The 25,492-nt window shown below is 41.1% G+C and overlaps 1 protein-coding gene across 2 annotated transcripts in view; it reads left to right on the plus strand.

Moving 5' to 3' along the window:
• Positions 1-25,492, plus strand: part of GPSM1 (G protein signaling modulator 1) — a 2,081,362-nt gene that overhangs the window by 928,962 nt on the left and 1,126,908 nt on the right. The gene's annotated exons all lie outside the window — the stretch shown is intronic.

Genomic DNA, 25,492 nt, shown 5'->3' on the forward strand with positions numbered 1-25,492 from the left:
TCGTATAGCCTATAGTCCCACATAATACTGGCCGTCATTTCTACATTGGCTGTAGCTTTATATCTTCTTTCTTGGCAAGCTCTTTTACCCGCTCCTTATTCCTGGGCCTGGAAGGGTTGCTGACAGAGGAAGACGATATCATCCCAGATAAAGTCTACAGGCCAGATCCTCTCATTCCTCCCTGCATTCCAGCACCATGGTACCTGAGCTACTACTAACAACTTGCATCTTTCAGTGTGTGGGCTGATCCCTTCCTTGTGCCAGTACACTTTGGAAGACATAGTCTAATTTGGGGAGTCAGTGGTTTGTACACTGTAAACACTGTTAGCAGGGCAGGATTCAGTTTCTTTTAGTTTACTTTTGACCAGATTCACTAAAATATTGATATTAGGATTTGTGCTGATATTGATAGATTGGAGCGACTGAACTGGAGCATACCTTTCACTTGTACCTCATTATGAGGAATGTTCCTCGTGTTGGCTCTTAAATGCCCCTGTTCCTTGCATTTCCACATTGAAAGGGTCTGTCACGCATTCAGTATTAGGAATTTTTTTTAACTGATATCTATGGTAAATAGTGCCGAGTCATATTGATTCATCAAAAAATCCTTTTATAAGTATAAAGGAGCACATTTTAACCATCATGTGAGCTTGTGACTAAACACAAGGCACAAACTAAATTCCACAAGGAATAGCTCCGACCCCAAGTCATTTCCAAGTTGCAGTAAGGGTTATGAATTAAAAACACGATGTACCACTTATGAATAAAATATGTAAATGTTTTATTTAGCCACTAAAATCACCTCAAGCGCTTTCGTCTCTGACCATTCAGAGACTTTATCAAGATGACAATATTACAAGATTTACACAATATATACACATATACAACCCACCACAATTATCTAATTACCCTATGTAATACCTCAAGACAAATATTAGTTTAATTAACTAACAGTGCATAAAATATATATACATAACAAATGTGTACAAACTTTGTATATAGAACAACATTAAAACCATAAAGCATTAGTTAAAACATATACATCATATATGGTTGAAAAGGTGTATATCTTCCTATACAACCAAATAGGACCCTATAGTAAAATACATAAGTGGATATACCTCATCAGTTATCATGTGAGCTTCTTAATTGATGTTATTATTAAGCTGGTTTCCACATTTTGACCATTTGTTTCACATTACAAGAGGTAGTATTCCTCCTTTTGCTTCACATTACAAGAGGTAATATTCTTCCTTTTGGATGTGGGAGGTTGAGAGCTGTGAGTTACAGAAAGAAAGAAAGATGAATAAGTCCCATATTAGTAATCTCCCAAACGTCTCATTCAAATTGTTGTTAGTTTCCTCCAAAATAAGTGTTTGATTTTTCGAGTCTCATTAGTGGAAGTTGTGGAGTAGTGAGCAAAAAACAGATCTATATTTACTAAGTCTGAGATTGCTGTTTTTCGGAATATTACCTTTTTTCTTTGAGGTATGGCGATCTCAAAGTTGGTATGCATACATTCAAGGGTGTATGTGTGTGCTTGTGTTGAGAGGTGCTTTATCACCACCTTTAGAAATGCAGGGGCCTTGCCCTCTATACAAAAACAGCTTTAAAGGAGAACAGTGATGTTTCCGGTGTTTTGTAATTTTGGGGCTCACACTTATGAATCTCAGAATTACAATAAGGAGTCTAAGCTTACAGGGCCAAGGACAGGTTTTGACATCAAATCTTATTTATTATGTATGTAGTTATTTGTTTTTTATAACCTGGAAAAGTCCAGCTGGGCAAAAAAGCCAATTTTCTGTTTAGCCAGGGAGAAAAGTTCCAGAAATGTTTCATTTGTATGTAAGGGTGACTGAACAATGTCTGTAATAGTAATGTATGCACATACAATCAGTAAATTATTTTTTTAATGAGACATTATTTATACACTGGTCATGTAACAATTTTAATAATAACAATAGTAAATGAAAAATAACTTGTAGAAAATCTGTTTGATAAAACAAAATATACAGGAGGTATGAGCATATGGCAGATAGAAAGGTGCTGGTGAATGAGAAGGTGAAAAGCTGTATTGATGTGCCATGGAAGATGGATAAGGAAAGGAGAAATGTACGTACAGACAGGAGAAGCGGAAAACCAGGAAATGCTGAAAGAGAGAAGGGGCAAAATCCCTAGGGTAAGAAATCTGAAACTAAGCTGACTGAATAGCATTCCGGATGAGGACAGGGTTAGGGTTGGCATTATGGTTAGGCTTAGGATTACAGTTAACATACATGGGTATAGTGGTGTGGGGGAGGGGTGAAGCTTTGCCACACCCCCTTATGTTTTGCATATGTGTGATAAGTACAATTGTAACTCCATCCCCAACCAACAGGGTTGACTAAGACATCGTATTTACAAGACACACTGACATATAGTGAAAAGTTGGTTGATAAAGATGTTGGCAGAGATCTAAGGCCTGTTGTCTGCAAGACACTTAGCATGACTGTAAGGATTATTCATCATAAATGTAGAAGACAAGAACCTAGTTTAACCCGCTGAACATCACTCAACAGGGTTAATTTTGAACTGGAGTGGAACTCAAATTTTAGGGTATGACAGCACACTGACTCTCTTTTAAAAGGAAATGTCTGCCCTAGAGAGATGGAGAAAGGATACTTGCAAGGAACTGTCTGATCTGGAGAGATGGAGAAAGGATACTTGCAAGGAACTGTCTGATCTGGAGAGATGGAGAAAGGATACTTGCAAGGAACTGTCTGATCTGGAGAGATGGAGAAAGGATACTTGCAAGGAACTGTCTGATCTGGAGAGATGGAGAAAGGATACTTGCAAGGAACTGTCTGATCTGGAGAGATGGAGAAAGGATACTTGCAAGGAACTGTCTGATCTGGAGAGATGGAGAAAGGATACTTGCACCATAGAGGTGCCGGTGATTATGGTGAAGAGGTAATGGCAATGAGGATTATGCAGCCCAGACTGGTTAAAGACAATGTCACTGGCATCCAGAATGGCATAATTCACACTGAAGAGATTGTTGAAAGTGGAAGGGAAGTACCACTGGTGGGAAAAAAGTCAGATGTCATCGTGCACAGTTAGACCAGTTATGGAGAATGATGGAAACGACAGCCAAATGCATGCATTTTTGGAAGGATCGCTGTCCCAAAAGGAGAAGACATAAGCAGTGGGTCAGTGATAACAATCAGAAAGAAGAAGGTAATCTACTAGGTGATAAAGAGAACGTGGTATTTCAAGTTGGCCAGGTGAAGTTGTAGACAAGAGACTCAAAGTGGCGGCACAGAGTGGTCCTAAACAGATTGAGTAGCAAGGAGCTAGAGTGGAGGTGAAGTACAAAGGCTTTCTTGTTGGTTTGTTAAGATAAAAAATGCCTTAGAGGCAACAGCCTCTGGCACTGTATGGTAGTCTCCCAGAAAAATGTCTCTCTGTTTCTGGTTCTTAACACTTTCTTTTCTTGTGAGTGAATAACTGCGTTGTATTGCCCAGAAAGGAGGAACATAATGAGCCGAAAGTGAAAGTTTAGAGAGGACTGGTGCAGAACAGTGCATCTGGAGCAGTAGTGTCCTTTACCTGTGCAGAGTGCTTGTCAGAGACGTTCCTTGATAGGAAGATCACCAGATTAGAAAAGAGCTATGACCTAGAGAGATGGAGAAAGCATACTTGTGAGGAAATGTCTGACCTGTAGATATAGAGAAAAGATACTTGACAGGCAAAAGAGGTACAGAAAGTGATAGGTCTGTGTTGGTGTATGACATTTTTATCTTAACAAACCAACAAGAATGCCTTTGCCCTTCACCTCCACTCTAGGTGTTCATCTGGACTATTGAAATTTCTTTATGGATTAAACGTGAGAACACTTTTTTCTTGTAGTGTAGCCAAAGCCATCTGTATGCCATATTTTGTAATGCAGGAAAAACATTATTTTCCTTGTAATGATTGCAGTGCTATGGCTGACATACAGGTGGGTACTACCTGCATGGCTGATGTTGTTGTTAGGCTCCCCATAGGATAGCATAGACAACAACATCTAGGTCACAGCATTAATTTGCATAAAACATCTGCCTATCCCTACAATAAAGTTCTGGTAAGCAAGGATTGCTTGTTTTTAGGAATTAGGCATATGGTGTATGTAAAAAGTACTGGGGCAATTCCTCATTTACATAATATGCAGTAAAAGCTTGTGAATATCCTGCTGTGGAATTGTCTATGGTTAGTTGAGTCTTAGAACCTCAGTGCAGCTGACTATACATTGTTTTCAAATTCAGCCCTAAGTGTTCATACTCTTTTTAGTGCAAAACTACTCTGTCAAGAATGATGTATATGTTATAAAAAGATAATTTGCTGTTGATGGAGTCAGATTTCTAAATATACAGCTTGGACATTTCTACATCAGCGAAGAAATGATGAAGTAAGAGATATTTACTTGTCTGTGAGGGCATAATCCAGATTAGTCAGAAACAGCCCCGGCACTCTCAGTTAGAACTACAGTAAAAATTGCGTATTTGGCTAAATAACAATCTGTAGCATGTGGTGCAATTCTTCAAAGAGAGTCGGTAACGTAGCCTAGGTATAACATGCACCCATTTATGTTGAGGTAAAGTGGTCTGAGTTCATGTTTTATGTTCTCATGAGATCATACTGTGTGGCATGCTCCCACTCAGTAAATTATTTCCTTTGCTTTGGAGTATATATTCCACTAGACAGCTTTGCCTTTCTTGATCTAAATGACTAGGTCCATTTGCATACTTGTTGACTGGTTTATTTTACATACTGCATGTTTTTTGAATATTCATGGTCCCCTTCTGCAACAATGCAGTGTCACTTGACTACATAGACTTTGTGCAGAAGTGCACTACACAACTATGAATCCCAGCCATGGTTTGAGTGTCACTGTGTAATGTAACATTACTGGTTCTGTATCCCCAAGCACAAGGTGAATTTACATTTACATTTGGAATAATCCCATTATACAACAATACAGATCCTGGGAATGCCTTATTAGTACACCACAGTGACTAGTTAAAGAAAAGTACTGAATAATTTTATAAAGGAAAGCTGCAGCATAAACTTCAGATTTGTTTATCACACATGCAATGATAAAGTAGGCCAGTCGATGGTGCTATTATGCAAGTCTTGCTTTATAACGGCACTTCGACTGATGTGAAAAAGAAATATCCCCAGTTTTTTTGTTTCCATGCTTTGTTACGTATCCTGTTTTTAGTTTTCCTGTATAGTTCCTTTTCAGTTTTTATTTCATTTGTATAGTAAGCTAAACATGAAGAAATATCACAATAGACCAGGATTAATTCTGTGAAGAAAGAAACCCTTTTGTCTCATCCTTTATTTCGAATCCCATTTATACAAAGCTTGTAGAGAATTGTTTCCAATAGCTGTTGTCAGGAGCTGTACATCTTTTAGATGTAGAAATACAAGATTTGTATATTTTATTAAATGCGTGAAATGTATGACCTTTCTTTTTAATAATAAGCAACCTATTTAAAGTAGAATAGGATTATTTACAGGCTTTGCACACACTGCTTCTTGGTAAAAGCTGCATTATCTGTTGTTGGAATAGAATTTTATATTCTAAGAAGGTTGGTTTGGAATCGAGAAAAAGTATCTGTTATTGGTACTTGCATATTATTGCAACCAGATTCCACGTCTCATAATTCTTGCTGTTATGGACCAATCACTTTCTGGATTGGCAGGGGTTGGGTAATGTACTAACCAGCTATTTGTGACATTGGGTGATCACCCAGGAGCAATAGTAGTAAGCCCCAAATTCCTGTTCCAGCTTGACATCATTCAGGGACAGATTTTATTTAAAAAAACGGGGACCCGACAGTGGAAACAGAACACAGCAATACAAAGTAAAACGGAGTGATTACTCCTAAGCCCAAAGACAGAGATCTGACTATATGTAAAAACTGTGAAAATAAGTAGTTATGCTATGATTACAACTGTGTTTCTTTCTGCTTTAGCAAGAAGTGGATCCAGAAAACACATGCACTGACACCAAAGAAACGTACTCCTTTCAACCACTGACATTTTGTCGCTAATCACTGTTCCCTTCCCCCGGAAATGTTTTACAGATTGACATTTCTGAATCCATAAAAAAGGGGGAAAAAACAAGGTGTAGAAATGTGATACTTTTACCAGTATGCGTATCTGTCACTTAAGAGAGATAAGACCAGCTACCACTGCCTGGGCCCAACAGATTAAGTGAAGGATGTAAACATAAGATCCCAACAAGCCAGTACATTTTGTTAACATGGCGCTCAGCTCGTCTCAATTCCACATAACAGTACAGAAAAATATTGCATCCAGTTTACTAATTGGTCAGAATTACTGACATTAAGGAGAATGACTCCTTTCTCTAGAATTTCAACAATTATAACCGATTGGGAAAATGGTTGCAAGAAACGTGGAATCTAGTTGTAATAATACGTAAGTACTCTGTTATTTCTTAAAACATTAACTTGCTAGGTGTACTGAACCAGGATTGCTGCATTATTCATACCTCTCAAATATACAAATTTTTGCCTCATATTTTTTATCTGCTTTTCATAGAATTGTGGTTTTCTGGCAAATCATTAAAGATTGAAGTCAGAAAATAATGACAGACATTTGAGTTCCAGAGTTCATAACATTCAGAAAATTCATGCTAATGCAAAACCTGCTGGCCTATCAACTTTCTAAGTTTGTAAGAGCAATCTTTAAAAAAACTGTCCCTATTTTTGGGCCTTTGTCCCTACCCCCCATTATTTATAGCTTTGTCCAGATTTCTTGCTGTAAGAGGTTGAAGGTATTATTCCTTTTGGTTTGGACCACTGTTTGTATTAGAAAACCTCTAACTTTATTTTATTTGTTAAATAGAGTAGAACACTTATCCAGTGGACCTTTTTCAGGTTCATTCAGTCAAATGAAATAAGTTTTACAGAAGGTGGGTCAAAGGCAGAATCAACCATTATCTGAAAGTCAAACATACAGATAGTAACTAAAAAAATTGTACAGACGTTCTAGAATAAGACTAATGTTACAGTCAGATCAGAATTACATATGATATACAAATAATTAATTAGTTGTTACATGGGAGCAGGTATGGATTCTAGTATGAGACTGAATATATTATTTGCATTGTCAGTTCCATTTCTGGGACAGAATTTCAAATGACATTTACAGTGATAAAAGAAAAGGAGTTTGCAGGGAAACTGAATTAGGACTCCTGTATTTTCATATTTACTCATAGTTTAGATTCTAGACTTGAATAACTCTATGAAAATAGCATTTTTACTGGCACTGTTAATGCAGTCTGCTTTCCTAGAGTCAGTTAAGTTAAAAGTTTGATAATGTGTAGGCATGCTATTTTGCAGAATATTGTTTCTGACTTAGTGGTACTCGGATTGTAGTATTCTATGTAAAGTGTCAGGAATTAAACTAATCATATGCAATTAGAATTATTATCTTGTCAAATATGTGCTTAAAATATTTTTTAATTATTTCATCAGTGGTCAGTTACTGCCTTATATATTAAACTTGTCTTTCACTATCGTTCTTAATTCTTTCCTCAGTTGTCAGTAGCTGCCTTATATATTCAAGTCATCTTTCTCTTTGCTTTTACCTGACTTTCTGATTTTCTCTTAAGTAAAGTATTTTCATGTACTCATTTGTAAAAGCTTTTAGCCAATGACTTATTAGTTTATAACAACACAGTATTGGTAATAATTTTGGCATCCACCCTTTTTTGAAGAGGGACTGTTAAGCTGTGCACAACTACAATTTAATATGTAAGATGGCTCTTTGGAAAAATGTTCAGTAATTGAAAGCTGCTACCAGCAAGTGTCTTCTGTGTGGCGACATGCGTGAATGGGCGTTTCTTCGGTGAAGGTTGTGCTTTAGGCCCGGCAAGCCAGCATGTAAAAATCTACTGCCAATCATTAGCGGACAGGTGTTCCGCTGTGGCGACCCCTAACCGGGAAACGCCAAAAGACACAAACAAAAAACAGCATTGGTTAATTTTGTGGCACAATGTACAACAAATACTGGAAAGAGGTGTTTTTACTGGAGAGGTATCAGTTGTCGCCCATCCTCATGAACTGAGTATGTGTGTGAAAAAAGTTTGGGTAAGACTCCATTACTGTTAGTAAAATTGCAATAAAAAGACACTGAGTTTAGATAAAGGTAGGTGAATTCCTTACTGGTGAGCCAGTGATTATCACTCTGTTTTGCAACTATACAGTGAGTATGGTAGAGACTGTTTACAATTCAAGGTAATAGCTGCACTGCTCCAAAGGCCAATCAACACTCGCATATTAATTGGTAGCAGTAGTTCACGATTTAAAGCACAAACCTGTCCCTAACTTAACTGGTGTCAGCAGTGTGGACTTTAAACCCCTGTCCATTATTAAAATTGAAGGCAGTGATGTGCTCAAGGCACCAATACCAGTCTGCAATAAGTAATTTCTATAAAAGAAAATCATGTCATTTAAGTATGCTATGATTCATTTTCATGACAGAAGTCTTTCTCTCAAATGGTGAGGGTAAAAAAGGGTTTTAAGAATTTGATATTTCTGTGATGCAATTTTTGTCTTTTCCTTTCTTCTTTCTGTAGGTCCTCTTATAGGCTCTCCAAACCCAGCAGAGTGGCTGTTTCTCCCAGAGATCAACAAGTAAAAACAAAAGTCAAAGAGTAATCCATTGTTGTAGTCCTGTCCTCTGGAATTCCTTGGACCAGAAGGTTTGGCACCTGGAAGCAACCCCTCCCTCCAGACCTCAGTATGGTTACCAAACAGCTGCAGGGTCCCGCCAGGAAGCAAACAGCACAAGAACATTCTTTGGGGATTTGCTTGAAACCCCCAAATGAGATTATCAAGGTGTAATATGAGGGAGAACGTGACAGGAATACAACAGTAGATCTGATGCTGTCCGTTTCATTCTTCCTCAGTGAATGGGTTACAGATCCAATCCTCGGATCCGAGTTATCCACATACTTTAAACTTTGGATCCAACTCTTGAGCTTCTCCCTCTATTCATAATGCCCTAGTCTATCTTCAGTACCTCCAATCTCATTTGCAGTCATTGTGCTTAGACACAGGGTCCTTTTTCTCGAGCGATTGTATTGGTTATTTGTAAGTAATTTTGTTCTCTTTGCCCAAAATATTTTCTCTGTTGTTTCTCAAACTACCTCTGAGTTGTTTGATAGTGCCAAGTTTTTTGCTATTTCTAAATTGTATATTCCTTATTATTACCATATTTTGTATTCCTTTTAACACAGGATAATTCTTAATTACCATTGCTGGTAATTCTTCTTTCCTCTCTTTTTTCTAAGTTTTCTAGCTAAAAAAAAAAAAAAAAAAAAAAGATCTTTCATGTCATACTCTCTTTGGTTGTTTTTCTTAGCTAAGTTGTTTTTTTTATTGTAGGACTGTCTACCTTTACTTTCCTGTCATGACTGACAAGCTGACAGGATTCAAAAAATGCACTTCTTGTAAGCATAAAATCCCTAACTTGGTTACCCACAAGGAGTGTGGTTATTGTCTCAGAGCTGCCCATCTGGATACTAATTGCAGTATGAGTGCAGTATTTGTGCTACATTCAGTTCCTGAGCACTGGCTGACAGACGTAGCAAACTTATTTTAAAGGAGAACTGCACCCACAGACTCAAAAAGCATGTTTATTTCAGGTTTACCTTTACATCGTCGATCCCAATATGGGCGAAACGTCTTCTGCGAATACCGAAGTACGAATGCCTCTAACGTCGAATTCCTCATAAGCGAACGGCAAAACCTCGCCCCTTTTTGGCTCATGGTAGCACTGGTGTGGAGGTGTGGCGCAGCCAGAAATGTCGAAATTCTACATAATTTCGACATTTAAAAATTTTTGCAGTTTCAGTTATCTTAAATGGTTTGATTAAGTGGCTGCCTTTATTTCATCATGGTTCGGTGTTTCCTACATTATAACACCACTCTGGGACTATTTACAGGTTTTTAAAATGTTTTATACATAATTTCTAACTCTAACCACTTAGAGTCTAGCATCTTGAAGTGATCCTGATTGTGGGATACCTAGAGGTATACTAAACAATGCGATGCTTGTCTGTAAAAAAAAAAAAAAAATTACATCATGCAGGCTTCTTTCTTCCTAAAACTGCTGTCACTGCATTAATTTTACATGCATACACTGCTTTCATTCAGTTAGTTTTAAGTAACATTTCATGCTATTCAATGGCTACTTAAAATGCGAACAGTGCAAATGCCACAGAACAGACTTTCAGAGTGCTTTTTACTGCTGCTTCTTTTTAGAATGGCTAAAATGCAGTCTTTTGTGGAGCCTGAATTGTACTACTTCGACTCATCTCCATCCTCCTTCACACCTAACTTTTCTAGCTGTCAAAGTGCTAAGGGTAATTTGAGCTGTTACCTGCTGTGATTAACAACTCAGCAGGAGACTTGACTCATGTACTGTTTCCTTGTTCTAGCCTTTACTTTCTGTATGGGTAGGGGAAGGACCAGGGGGCTGTGACATCACAACATGGGTGGCTTTTTAGGACGGTCATGGTGATATCAGTTTGGGGGAGGGAATTGGCCAGAAAACTATGTGTATTCATTGGCCTTGATGACATAATTGAATTTGAGACTGCAGCAAGCTTTTCCATGAAGGGATAAAAGTTTTTTTGAAAATGAAACTACCACAGTACAGTAAGGTACTGTTCTAGTAGAGAGAAACAGTCAACTTAAAATATTTTAAATGCCGTATTATTGTTTATTCATAGCAAGGGCAGTAAATAAGGAGAAAAAGGACAGAGAGGTTGAGCATTTAATAATAGAATCCTACTGTTGTCCTTTAAAAGGACTCCTTTCTCCTGCTTCAACACCTCATTCTGGGGCTCAAACCCCCTGCATGACTACTAAATCTGATGAGTTGGAGCATAGAAAATGCTCTCCACTGAAATCCCTTAAGACTTCATCAGAACCGCAATCATCGGATCACACAGCTTCAGAAGAAATCATAATTATCAGCCAGTCCCATGGCTTTGATCTCTGATCCTAGGCCTTCGGATCCAAAACCTGGCACTGCACACAGCCAAAGAATCTATTCACCAGAATTCATCCTAGATCCAATCTCTCCTACTCTGCACTCTCCCTTCATGCAAACTTCCAAGAAGCATTCCATGCAGCAGTCCACCACATCATCCAGAAATCCATCAGAAGTGGAGGTGGATAGGATGATTTGAAAATTTCTCAGAGCTCAAATCCAGATGGGAGTAATACCTGCTTCATCCCATACTAGATCTGCGAGTCTTCCAACCACTACTCACAAAATACTGTCTCTTTCTCTGATATGTCTTACAGTTTCAGAGCACTAGGATCCAATGGACCCGAGAGGTCCAGAGTCGGATCCAAAGAAAATCACTTCTTCAACTCTTTGCTTCTTTGTGCCGTGATGAGTTCCACTCCTATACCTTTGGATTGGAATGAGTCCTGGAGCTGAAGTGTTGGAATTGGGGTGGGAATCTACTATGATGTCATTGGATCTGTCTTTGCCCCTCAGAGCCTTGGTGCTAGGGCAGATTCAATCCTTGAGTCACTGATCTGGTAGCAGTAGTGATCTACCTGTACTGGAAGTCTCTACTCTGGTGCAGGTGGCCATGGCTTCTCCAGATCCATCTGCCCCCTGAGATTGTGGAAAGGGCTTTATCTCTTCCTAAAGAACCAGTCTCTCACCCCTTGGATCCACTCCCTTTCCCTCTTTTGTTCTGAGCTCTGAGTCAATCAGGCCTGTTCCACAGGGACAGCCAGTTCCAGCTAGCGTCCAATCAATTCCCATAGAGGAACTCCCCCTCACTTTAGATACCACCCCTGAACATCCCCCCGGATGAGATCATCGGAAGAGAATGTGCAAGAGGGGCACATAAATTCCCTGCTGGAAAACTGATTTTAAGAAGGGTCCTGTGATCACCACCAGATGGTTTCTACTTTGGAGGCATATTAGAGATCCACAGGCAGAAAGGTGGTTGGCCTTTCAGTAAACCCTTTTCCAGAGAAATCAGCATTTTTGGAAGCTTTTGGTTCAAGCCCATCTATGTCTTGGTTACAGCTAAGCTCATTCCAAGATGACCTGACAAATTCTTAACTCATGCTAAGGATATACCCCTCTGAAGCAAAGGAGTCCTAGCTAGGATGTAAATATAAATATACATTTTCTTTTTCATGGTTGGCAGTTCCCTTGTTCCCATCAAACAGACTACTTACATATTTCCACTGTGTAGTTGAACCACCTGAGAGAAACATTTTCTCTTTATGTTATTTCCATTTTTGTAACTCTATATTACAAACAAAGTATGCTTTGAAATTGAAAATACACCACACAAGTCTGCTGACATTAGGTCGTACTTTAAATTAACATTAAGCACTTTTATCTAATAATTATAAAGACTTCAGATTTGGGTAATTCTTATACCATTTGGAACTATATACTTTGAAATTGTTAGAGGACATTGTATTTGGCCTTCCACATCTCCCGTGCAGAGGCTAAGTCTTCAAACCATCTTTAATACTGCAAGTGCCTCTGTTGTATGTATGTATGTAATTATTTATTTATTTATTGCCTTTGTTTGCCAGGAAAGCAGTAAGTCCAATGTCCACAGGTGGCCTGAGAAGAAAAGCTCTGCTTAAATATACAATACATAAAAAAGGGAAAAAAATATCACACATTAGCTGGTAATATTAAACAATAAAGTAAAACATTTTGTATACGTTTGGTTTGTCATATCAGCATAATTAAAGTTCGTTATATAATCAGTGTAATTCAGGTTATCCAGATGCAAATAACATATTTCTACTAGAACAGGAGACAAATTGTAGGAGGCAAAGTGACAATACAAGTAGAAAAAGTTAAGTCATAGAAAATGCACAGAAGGAAGTAGAGGCTGATATTACAGCAAAAAAGCAAATGAATGAGGTGAGATAAGAAAAGCTAGGGAAAAGGAGAGGATTGAAGATGGTAGGTTAGGTGGGGGAGTAATGAAAGGTGTAGAGGTGGAGGAAAATGAAAAAAAGAACAAAAACTGAGGTGAGTGTGATAAGATGTAGGTAAGGAAAGAGAAAGGTGGATCCATTTATTCAGGATTGTTATATGAGCATAGCCATGAGGAAGTTAGGTGATGTCTTAGGAAGTGCTTAAAGCTTGTAGTAATTATGACTTATGTTAAGGTAAATTGGATGGAGTTCTAATGCTTGGTAACAAAGGCTGAGCAAAGGGTGTCACCATCACTGTTGTGAGACTTGGTGGTGGTCATTGGTGATTCTATAGTGAGGCACACTGATTTCCCCCTCACCAGACTGAGTGATAAGATTGTTGCGGTTAGCTGCCTTTATGGGGCTAGGATTTGGCAGATCACACAGTTACTCAGATCATTGAACCACAGGTACCAGTATGAAAAAAAAATAGCTTCTCAGGCAAAGGACAGCCACAAAGCTTTCTACAGCTTTGTCCATAACCTCAGAGGAAATGCACAACAATGGGCAGAACTTATTGTAAATGGAATTACCACACTGAACCAGAGGCCATTGACAACTTTTGAATGAGAGATTCAGTTGAAATTTCTCCACCCACTCCCCCCATTATTCCAAAGGAAATACCACATAAAGCAAATCCCCCAACCATTACTAGGGAGCAGGTTATCAATGCACTTTCCAAGGCTAAAACACTGTATCGATGGGCCCCAGTAACATCCTGGAATGTTTAATAAATGGTATGAAACATGACCTCTCTGATCCACTTGAATCACTTTTCATTTGGAGCCTTCAGTCAGGTTTCATTCCCAAGGAATGGAAGAAAGATGGTTACAGTAATTCCCCTGCACAAAGGAAGTCCAACCATTGATCTAAGTAACTACAGACCCATAAGTCTTACCAGCCTCTTATGTAAGGCTAGGGAAAGAACCATCTTGGATATAATAAATGAGGACATAGGTAACCTGCAAATGCTGGACTCATCACAGTTTGGTTCTGTTAAAGGAAGGTCATGCCTATTAAATCTGGTGGACTTTTTTGAGAGGGTCACCATAGCATTTCATGAAGGTAAAACTGTGCACGCAGTTTACCTCGGACTGGCCAAGGCATTTGATACAATACCACATTCAGGCATTATAAGCAAGCTCACTAATTTAGGAATAAACCCTTCTATCATCCGCTGAATAGCCAGCTGCCTCACTTATAGGACCTAGGAGTTCAAAATAGGTGAGGCTGTATCCACCAAGATGCCAGTCCCTAATGGAGTCCTCAGGGCTCTGTACTGGACCCACTCCTTTTTGGCATATATTTCTGTGAGATGGAACCAAATGCTGAAGGTTTATGGCTGACCATGTTTACAGATGAATGCAAGTCGGGGATAATTATTGTCCAGCAGACACTAACATTCTTCAAGAAGGTCTCTCTAACTAACAAATGGTACCAAAACCATTGTCTTAAACTCAGTGCTAAGAAATACATAATTGTACCCTTTGGGAAGTCAACCATCCCAGCTAATTGCCATGTTGATAATGCACCCCTAAGAGTCTATGCAGTGGTCAGGGACCCAGATACACATGTAGACAGTAAGTAGCCTTACCTTCAACCACCACATGGCCACAGTAGTGAGGAAATCCTTTTATGTTGCACAACTTATAAGTAAGGGCATAGCATCTAGGTCCAAAGATGTCATTATCTGCCTGTACTCCATCCTTATCAGACCAATCATAGAGTACAATGCTCCCTTTGGTGTGTACCTGACCAAGCATATGCAGCAACTAGAGTGATCTTAGAGGCTCCTTACAAAAAGAATACAAGGAGTAACAAACCTGCCTTATGCAGAGTTCCTTAAAGCCATTTCTCTTTACTCAGTCTCCTGTAGATCCCTGAGGGCTGACTAATGCGTGGCTTACAAGGCATCCACAAACCCCACACTTATGAGTCTCCTACATATTCGTAAGTCAAAGAGTACTGGAAATACAAGGTCTGTTGTCCTGAATTTTGTCTGCGACTTAAACAGACCATGCTGGAGAGACAGGTATGTGTCCCAGAGACTGCCCCTCCTATGGAACAGGCATCCTGTCCATGTGAAGCTGAATTTATCTATTATCCAGCTTAAGTGCAAGTCTAGACCAGTGGATGGGGAATAGGAAATTTACGCCAGGCATGGCACCCATGTCCATTATGGACAGAGGTAGCTTATAAATGCCTGGCCCTTAATGTCCTATTTTGATACAGGACATCATTATTCTTTTTGTAAGACTTGGCTAGGCTTAGAAAGGCCCACCAGCCCATTAGCCTAGTAAAAGTCTATGAATCTAAGGAGACATTTGTTGTGTGTAAGTGGAGATTCTTAGGTGGAAATTAAGATGTTATGTGATCCTATCTCGCCTACATTCTGTACTGATGGGCTCGGAGCCGATCCTCGGCTCCGACTCGGCACGCTATGCTATAGAGCGAAGCCTCTTATTGGTTGAGCTATTCTCTATCCCAGGATGCACCACCACTAATCCCCCAGATCTCGTTTGCCGCTTACAAGCTAGGACGTGGTCTCAAACTTGGCTGAGCTAAGTGCTGTTTTTTTTCTGAAGTTTTCCTGTCAGGAAATTCTCTATTCTTACCCAAAAGCTGTTTTAACAGCTATTGTTGTTGTACGCGTGTGTTTTGATATTTTTTTGTGGTAAATTTGTGTGTTTGTTTAGGGAAAGGTTTCCCGTTTAAGTTAGAGGGGCCTTCCCCTATTCTTTAGCTAGTTTCTCTTTTTTTAAGGAGGTCAAATACCTGTTTAAGTTAGAGGGTTCTTGGCCCTCCTTTTTGGTGTTTGTGATATTTGTATTGTATCGTAAAAAAAAAAAAAAAAAAAAAAAAAATTTATTTTGTTGTTTAAAATCTTTGTTCTGACTAGATAGTGATTTTTTTTCCACTGTTATAGTTACTGTTTTAGAGGCATTATGTCAAAAGAACATAGACCCTCAGGGTTCAAGAAGTGCACGAGGTGCAGTTATAAAATGTCTATAACTGATGATCACTCCTCGTGCGTATATTGTTTAGGCGCCAAGCACCTACAGGAGTCCTGCAGCGTGTGTCACGCCTTTTCCTCTAGAGTCCTCCAAGAGAGGAAGAATAAATTAATCTTGAAAGGGCTGATTAAACCCTCCTTCGAGGAGGCCTTATCTTCCTCACCCTCTCCAACGAAGAAAAAGAAAGCGTCGGCTCCGACCAGCCGATCGGAACCGACTACTAAGAAATCCAGGCAGGCTTCTCCATCGGCTCCACGGACTTCAGAGCCGAGGGCGGAACGGTCTGCCTCGATGCCCCCAGTCTCGGCTCCTCTGGTTTCGGAGCCGATGACTGGGGCTTCGAGAGGCGGGTCACCTTCATCGGCTCCACTGATTTTGGAGCCGATGAGGGTTGCCGGCTCAGACTCTTACCCTTCAGCGCCGAAGCCCTCCTCGGCACCGAGGGAAATTGTTTTGGGATCTCCCTCAGCACCGATACTGGTTGAGTCCATTCGGAGCCGGTCCCCCAGTCCTTTGGAGCCGATGGAAAAGTCGGTTCGGACCCGATCAGTTTCCTCTAGATCTTCCAAAATGTCTGATTCGGACATCGACAGGGTGCTCCTAAGACTGTTTCAGTCTCATGTGTTCCAGAAATTCGTTTTGGCTCCAGCCCATTCGGCTTCGGAGCCGATGGTCCACCCTGTAGTTCTGGTTCCTCCTCCAACAGCCTCGGCACCGTTGGAGCCGGTGCTGGTGGAGCCGATGGAGGTTTTCGGGTCGGCCCCAACCCTTACTCCAACCCCGGCTCTCGAGTCGGAGTTCGGTACGCGGACCTACTCTGTCGGCCCCGGGGGGGATGCTTCGGGACTGATGTTTTCGGTTCCGAGCCTTCCTCTCGGTGCGTCGGCTGCGGGGGTACCGTCTACTGTTGTGGCCACAGGGGTTGGACCTTCCCAGGATTTTGGTGGTCCAGCCTTCAGGGCCATGAGGAGTGCGTTAGCCAAATCATCTTTGGCTACCTCCACGGTCTCACCAGCACCTTCCCTACATACGGAGACTGGGTCTTTGGCAGTCCCCCTGTCCTTAGACAGTGGAGCCCCGGGGTCTGAGGTCACCCCCACTGGGGGTTCCCCCCTCCTGGAGGTCCCTCTGAAGCTTCTTCAGAGGAACCCCCAAGGAAAAGATCGTGCAAGAGGAAGCACGTCGACTCCCCCGATGAGTCTCTCACGTCAGACACTGATCTTGATGATGCGGAGGGGTCCCCTAAGTCGTCCTCAGATGATGTCTCCTTTGCAGACATCTTGGAAGCCCTCAAACAATGAGGCGGCTGGCATTCCAAACCCCCTTCTGCTGACGAGTCGGTGTTCCTTAAGGCCTTCGGGGCTCAGCCCTCCGCCTCCTGGGTGTCTCCGCCCTTCGACGAGCTCCTAGATTTGATCTGTCGAAGGGCGTGGGAACATCCAGATTCTGTGGAACCGGTGCCTGCTCGCCCAAATAAGTTCCTATCAGCACCCCCAGAGAAGGAGTTTTTGACAAAAGGTGTGGCTGTAGATGCCTTGGTGGTGGCATCTGCTACCCAGCAAGATGTAGCAGAGGCTTTGACGTCCATCCATCCTCCTAATAAAGAGTCTAGGAGCATGGATCGGTACGGGAAGCGCACCCTCAATTCAGCGGCCTTTACCTTAAGGTCCCTGAACTATTTAACGCACTTCACCAGGTTTCAGAGGGATCTGATCAAGGAGCTTTCAGATACCCTCTTGGATAACCTACCTGAGCAGCTGGCCCAGACGGTTGGCTCTCAGTTGGCTACGCTGTCATCGATATCAAACTCGTCCATGAGGCTCATTTCATATGCGGCCGAGGGGGCGAGTAGAGCGGCGGGTACGGGTATTGCTCTACGGAGGCAAGCCTGGCTCCGCCTGTGTCATTTTGCAGAAGCCTTTAAGTCTTCCTTTGCCGACGCTCCCTTTGATGGGTCCTCTTTGTTTGGACCCAAGGTAAAGGACACATTGACCCGCTGCGAGCAAGAAGGTAAGACTTTGACTGCCGTAGGGTCACGATTTTCCACTCCTTTTCGGCCTTATCCCAAGGCTAAAAGAGGAGGGAAAATGTGGTTCCGTAGATCCCAGAAGTCTTATCCCTCACAGCAGGACGATCCCCCTTCTAGAGGCAGAGGAGGGGGAAATTTTTCTGGAAGACGCCATCCCAGAGGCGGCAGAGGCCCCCGCAACACTGGAGACCGCGAGTCCTTTCGTGGCTCTTCAGCCTTCCACAATCCCTGAAGGATTGCCTGACTGTGCAGCTCCGGAGCCAGTCGGGGGTCATTTTTCGAGGCACCTAAAAGCCTGGGAAGGTATCACTCAGGACCGATGGGTGCTTCGAATTATCGCCGGGGGTTATGCCATCCCTTTTCATCACTCCCCACCTCGATCCAAGGGAATCCCGGACCCGCCACCCAGTCAACGGGAAATTGCAGCCTTAGAAGTCTCAAAGCTGCTTCAAAAAGGAGTCATCCAACCGGTCCCCGCAGACCAGATCGGATTAGGGACTTACTCAAGATTCTTTTTGGTGCCAAAAAAGACCGAGGACTTGAGGCCCATTTTGGATCTCAGCATTCTAAATCGTTCAGTCAAAAAGTCCAAGTTCCGAATGGTCACCGTACAATCCATTCTCCCACTGCTGGAGAAAGGTGTTTGGATGTGCTCCATAGATCTCAAGGACGCCTATTACCACATTCTGGTAGATCAGGCGTACAGGAGACATTTGCACTTCAGCCTAGGAGACAGTCATTTTCAGTTCCGCGCGCTGCCCTTTGGTCTCACCACAGCCCCCAGGGTGTTCACCAAATGTTTGGCAGTCGTGACTGCTCACCTGAGGAGTCTAGGATTCCAGGTGTTTCCGTATTTGGACGACTGGCTCCTAACTGCCACCTCCAGGCGTCTACTATTGCAAAACCTACAAGCCACAATATCACTAGGCACTTCCCTTGGGATCACCTTCAGTTGGCCAAAGTCTGTGTTGCTGCCATCTCAACGCATAAGATTCATCGGAGTAGAAATAGACTCAAACCGAATGCGGGTCTATCTCCCTACAGAAAGGATACAAACCATACAGGCTCAAGTCCGAGCCTTGCTTCTCAGATCCAAAGCTCCAGCCAGGATGGTCTTGCAGCTATTGGGATCTATGTCGGCCACGGTTCTTCTAGTCCCCCTAGCAAGGTTACATATGAGAATTCTCCAGTGGCTTCTTTCGACACAGTGGTCCTTTCAAGATCTCCTGCTCAGTCACCTCATACGGATCACGGAAACCTGCAAACGGGACCTTCGCTGGTGGCTGGTGCCCTCCAATCTGGATCAGGGTCGACCTTTTGTTCCACCTCCTCCTATGGCCACTTTGACTATGGACGCCTCCCAGATGGGGTAGGGGGGGGCATTCCCTGGGCAGGTCAGTCCAAGGCAAATGGCATTCAGAAGAGAGTCTTCTTCATATCAACATTTTGGAAATGAGGGCGGTGCTTCTATCTTTACAAGCCCTCCACGATTACCTCCCTCAGGACGTAATTACCGTTCACTCCGACAACATGTCAGTGGTCTGGTACCTGAACAAGCAGGGAGGAACCAGATCCTACCCTCTTTGCAGAGAGGCCATGAGAGTATGGGAATGGGCAGTGGTGACCAGACGTTTTCTGATAGCAACTCATATCCCTGGCAAATCCAATGTGATAGCTGACAGACTGAGCAGAACTATCCTCTCTCCTCACGAGTGGTCTCTGAACAATGCTGTCACAACTCAGATCTTCAGCAAATGGGGAATTCCTTGTTGCGACCTCTTCGCAACCCCACTGAACGCGAAGTGCAGAAAGTTCTTCTCCCTCACTCCAGCTCCGGGGGAGAGTCCTATCGACGCACTAGCCCATCCTTGGCCCACCGGCTTGCTATACGCCTTCCCCCCAGTTCCCCTCCTTCCCAGAGTGATCCAAAAGGCGTCTCACTTGGGGAGCAAAATGATCTTAGTTGCTCCTTACTGGCCTCGTCAGGTATGGTTCCCCTATCTTCGGAAATATGCACTGGACAGTCCATGGTTCCTGGATCAGATCCCAGACCTATTAATTCATCAGTCGGGACTACTCCACCAGTCCCTTCACACTTTGAAGTTAACAGCTTGGCTCCTCCTCTTCCGACTATAGTCAGGAATCATATCTTAGACCCGGAAGTCATACATATCTTATCTTCGGCCCACAAGTCTGCCACTAAGAAATTGTATACTAGCAAATGGAAGAGATTTGCTATTTGGGCTCAACTCCGGGGTCTGGATCCCATCACTATCCCTGTATCGGAAGTCCTAAAATTTCTAACTTCCCTTTTCAATCAAGGTTCTTCAGTTTCTACCATCAAGGTCCAATTGGCAGCTATTTCAAATTTTCATGAATCTACAAACCCACCTTTAATGAGCAACAGATTGTGTAAAACCTTCATGAAAGGTGCTGCGCTTTTACGACCTCTGATTTCTCATCCTGCTCCTCCGTGGGATCTCGATGTGGTGTTACGTGCCTTAACCTCCTCTGCCTTCGAACCAGCAGCAACATGTGATTTAAAATTTCTATCTTGGAAAACTGCTTTTCTGTTCGCAATTACTTCTGCCAGAAGGGTTTCAGAGCTTCAAGCTCTATCTGTAAAACCACCGTATATGGTTTTTCACAAAGATAGAGTATCTCTCAGGCCTAATCCATCCTTTGTCCCTAAAGTTTGTTCCAGTTTTTGCCTGCAACAGTCATTAGAACTTCCAGTTTTCTTTCCAAACCACTCAAACAAAGCAGAATACATATTCCACACATTGGATGTCCACAGGCAATTGCGTTTTTATTTAGACATGACCAAACAGACAAGGGAAACAGATCAATTGTTTGTGTCCTTTTCGGATAATAAATTGGGCAAAGCCATCACAAAGGTCACTATTGCCAAATGGATCAGGGACTGTATTAGTCAAGTTTATTCCTCTTCTAATAAAGAGCTTACGACCTCTGTCAAAGCTCACTCTACAAGAGCTATGGCTACTTCAATAGCATTCCATTCTAAGCTTGCCATTAGTGACATTTGTGCTGCGGCTACGTGGTCTTCCCCGCACACTTTCATTTCCCACTACAAATTGGATGTGGCATCCCGGGGCGAGCTTCATTTGGTTCCACAGTGCTCAGGAGTGTTTTCCAGTGAGCCACCCAGGATTTAGGTGCTAGGGACACTGTCCCATCAGTATTGAATGTAGGCGAGATAGGATCACATAACATCTTTTAGTTATGTACTTACCATAACTTTAGATGTTTGGGATCCATCTCGCCACATTCTAATAACCCACCCTCCTTCCCCCTTCCTTGGAGATCAGAGGAGATCGGACGGTCCGAATTCTATTGTTTCATCTTGAAACATCTGGCAATGTTATATGAACAAGTTATGTGTGTGTGCATGAATGCGGACAAACAAGATCTGGGGGATTAGTGGTGGTGCATCCTGGGATAGAGAATAGCTCAGCCAATAAGAGGCTTCGCTCTATAGCATAGCATGCCGAGTCGGAGCTGAGGATCTGCTCCGAGCCCATCAGTACAGAATGTAGGCGAGATGGATCCCAAACATCTAAAGTTATGGTGAGTACATAACTAAAAGTTTTGAAGATGTTTTGTAGTAAAGGCCATTTGTTAGGTTTGGGTATTATTTAATGGCAGTGACTAATTAGGAATAGGTAAGGTGCATAGGTAATTTGAGCCAGAGCAGTGGTTGCTGTGACATAAGAAAAATATATCCCCCACTTTGCAGCAGGCATCCCTTTTTAATTCAGAGAGCAAACATTGACAAGGCCAAGCTACCCTTCATAGAATATAAAGAGAACAAAGCTTTTACTCTTTCAGTAAGCTCCCTGATGTGGAACTCCTTTATCTCGGCTCCTCATATTAAATTATTGCTGGTGCAGTTTCTGTTTGCACACTGGAAGGGATTCAGTTTGTGACTTTTTGACTTTTCTATCTGGTTGTGCAACTGTAGCATTTGTATAATTAAGAAAGGTGAGGCTTACTCCATGTAAAAAAAAATATATATATTTTCTGATTTTGTTGGACTGAAGCATTAACTGGAGAGCTTTACTTGGCTAAAGATTTGAAAATAGTGGAAGCAATTCATACTCCTGACCTTTTCAGATGTTTCTATTTCTCTCGTACCTATTTTTCAAATTCTAGCAATATATCCAAACCCACAGCAGATTTTAATGAAGGAAGTTTGAGAGAGAGAAAGAAACAGAGGTCAGGAATCAAATAAATGCAGTTATCCTTGGTATCATATGATGTATGTCACTAAAAACTTCACAAAGATGTTAGTATAAATCCAGCATCTACATCTTTCATTCTAGATGGTTCTAGACATTTATGAGAATCACAAAACAGCTTTATGTTGATGGTTACTGTGAGATTCACCATACTACATCCATGGCATGTTATTATTTGAATTGTTTAAATAATTTATTTTAGGTGGAAAGTATAATACTGGGTATTACCAGATTGTATAAGAAAATAATAATATAAACAGCATGTTGTTTTTGGTCTGCCTCTGGATTCTCCATTCTTTGTTCGTAAATATGTGAATAATTGTGGTAGAAATGCATTGATGTTTCCAGTGTTTGGAGCTGGTAAACAGATACCAGTTGTAGAACTTAATGGTAGATTACTTGGTATATATAAAAGTTTCCTTTTGACAATTTATATGTTTGCTTGCTTATTTATTTCCACTTGCTAAAAAAGGTAGTCTGATTGAGCTGTTAGCATCTTTTTTAATGGAGTCGTGGGCAGAAAAAACTCCACATCTCACAGTATAGAAAGTATTCAGAAATAAGTAATACACTGTGATTGCCGAGTATATTATGAGGAAGTGTTTCACAAAATACTGTAAGGCATAGCAAATTGAAGGCATCGGCAAGAAGGATTACAGCAACCTTATTGGATGTTGTTCCATGCAAATGAAGTCCATGGATATGACTAACGTAAATCAACTGTGTTCTGCCCATTAGCTATACACCATGACAGAAAAAGTGTGGTAGTTCAGAGACAAGCTCTACTGTGCTATTTCATGCAGAGCACTGAAAAAATGAAAGTGGTAGATTTGCAGAGTACACCTGTTGCTGTTTATGGCAGCAGTATTCTGTGAGCAGCACAGCAGACAAGTACTGTAAGGCTGTGTGAGAATGTGCGTGTGCATCTGTAGGGATATATAAGTGGGTGTGTGAGAATGTGCCTGTGCATCTGTAGGGATATATAAGTGGGTGTGTGAGAATGTGGGTGTGTGAGAATGTGCCTGTGCATCTGTAGGGATATATAAGTGGGTGTGTGAGAATGTGCCTGTGCATCTGTAGGGATATATAAGTGGGTGTGTGAGAATGTGGGTGTGTGAGAATGTGCGTGTGCATCTGTAGGGATATATAAGTGGGTGTGTGAGAATGTGGGTGTGTGACAATGTGCCTGTGCATCTGTAGGGATATATAAGTGGGTGTGTGATAATGTGGGTGTGTGAGAATGTGCCTGTGCATCTGTAGGGATATATAAGTGGGTGTGTGAGAATGTGGGTGTGTGAGAATGTGCGTGTGCATCTGTAGGGATATATAAGTGGGTGTGTGAGAATGTGGGTGTGTGAGAATGTGCGTGTGCATCTGTAGGGATATATGAGTGGGTGTGTGAGAATGTGCATCTGTAGGGACATACGTGGGACTCTATGGGGTTATATGTGTACACATGACTGTCTTGCTATCTGTGTGAATGTTTGTGTGTGTGCATGTGTAGGTTGATTGTTCAGCTACGATACGTGTTTGATTCAGAGATGCATGCAAATGGTTTGCTAACGATCCTTTGCTCAATGCGACTCTTTCATATCTCTGAATCACTTGTTATCTCTGTATCTCCACTAGAGTTCACCTGCAAAAATGAGTAGCTATACAATGATAATTTCTAGGAGTAACCCCATATTTGTGATAGAAGCTATTACAGTACAGTATATACAAATATGTTATACAGTATAAATAGTAAATGACATGTTCATTTACAGTAGAGGAGTTAGCGTAATGCAACATTCACATTAAATGCACATTGTCAGAAAAAATGTATGTAATTGTCAGTCTTTATACACAAAAGAAGAGTTAGGAATTTAATATGACACAGAGAAGAAGTAACAAGTAGGATGATATAGATGTGCAAAGAGAAAGGGATGGAATAGATTGTGGGGATGAAGAAGCTGCTATGTATGATACAAAAAAGTTAGTAATAATGTACACTGAAGCACGTATATGAGGATTTACTTATAATACCTTGTTTGGTATTTTTATTTATTTATAGTTAACTTCAAAGCTGAAGCACAACATCAATTTCATGCAGACGTTGGATACTGTTTTAATATTTACTGACCAAGTTTGTTACTGTTTTTGAGACATCTGTATAATTGTGATGCATTAAGTGATTATGTGCAAAACTTGTCTACATGTAAGATGCAACTGTAGTTTATGTTATGTGTGTTTAACAATCAGAAAATGAAACTCATTGAAGTACCAAACTAATGTATTCTACTGGTTTGAAGTCAGAAAAGCAAAGGAATAGATGCTAGAGAATCTGTAAATCTGAAATTTGTACTAAATGTCATGGTATAAAAGAAATGTATAACATCATGAGCACCTTAGAATAGGACATTAGTTTTTCACTTACCTTTGCCATGAATTTACGTATCTGGTACTTTGCATGTTCAGCTATTTAGCCATTGATTATGTAATTTATGAAACAGTGCTATTTATTTATTTATGTTTTGTATACACACACACACATATATATATATATATATATATATATATATATATATATATATATATATATATATGGGTCTACTTCAGAAGATCAACAGACCATTTGATCGACATTCATTTGGTCGACAACCAGTATTCAAGGCAAAAACCTGGGATTTGCCCCCTCCCCAATGTTGTGCGACCCTGGAGTTGATATATATAGTTAGGGGGGTGTGGTTTAAAATGTGTAGTTTTTGTTGTATTTTCATGTTTTTAAATGAACCCCACACCCCCCCTAACTATATATATCAACTCCAGGGTCGCACAACATTAGGGAGGGGGGCAAATCCCAGGTTTTTGCCTTGAATACTGGTTGTCGACCAAATGAGCTGTCGACTAAATGAATGTCGATCAAATGGTCTGTCAATCTTTTGAAGTAGACCCAGATATATATATATATATATATATATATATATATATATATATATATATATATATATACATATGTATACACATACATACATGCACACACACACATTACTTTTAATTTCGAAGGAGTTCAGCTTAGTTATGGTTAAATTTTTGTCGCACTTTGTGTATTTTGATATATCATAGATTCAGTCAAAATGTCAGTATTTTGACTAGAGCTTTATCATATAGTAACAC

The sequence above is a fragment of the Protopterus annectens genome, chromosome 16.part0, assembly GCF_019279795.1.
Source record: "Protopterus annectens isolate FY-2018-M chromosome 16.part0, PAN1.0, whole genome shotgun sequence".
Lineage (NCBI taxonomy): Eukaryota > Metazoa > Chordata > Ceratodontiformes > Protopteridae > Protopterus > Protopterus annectens.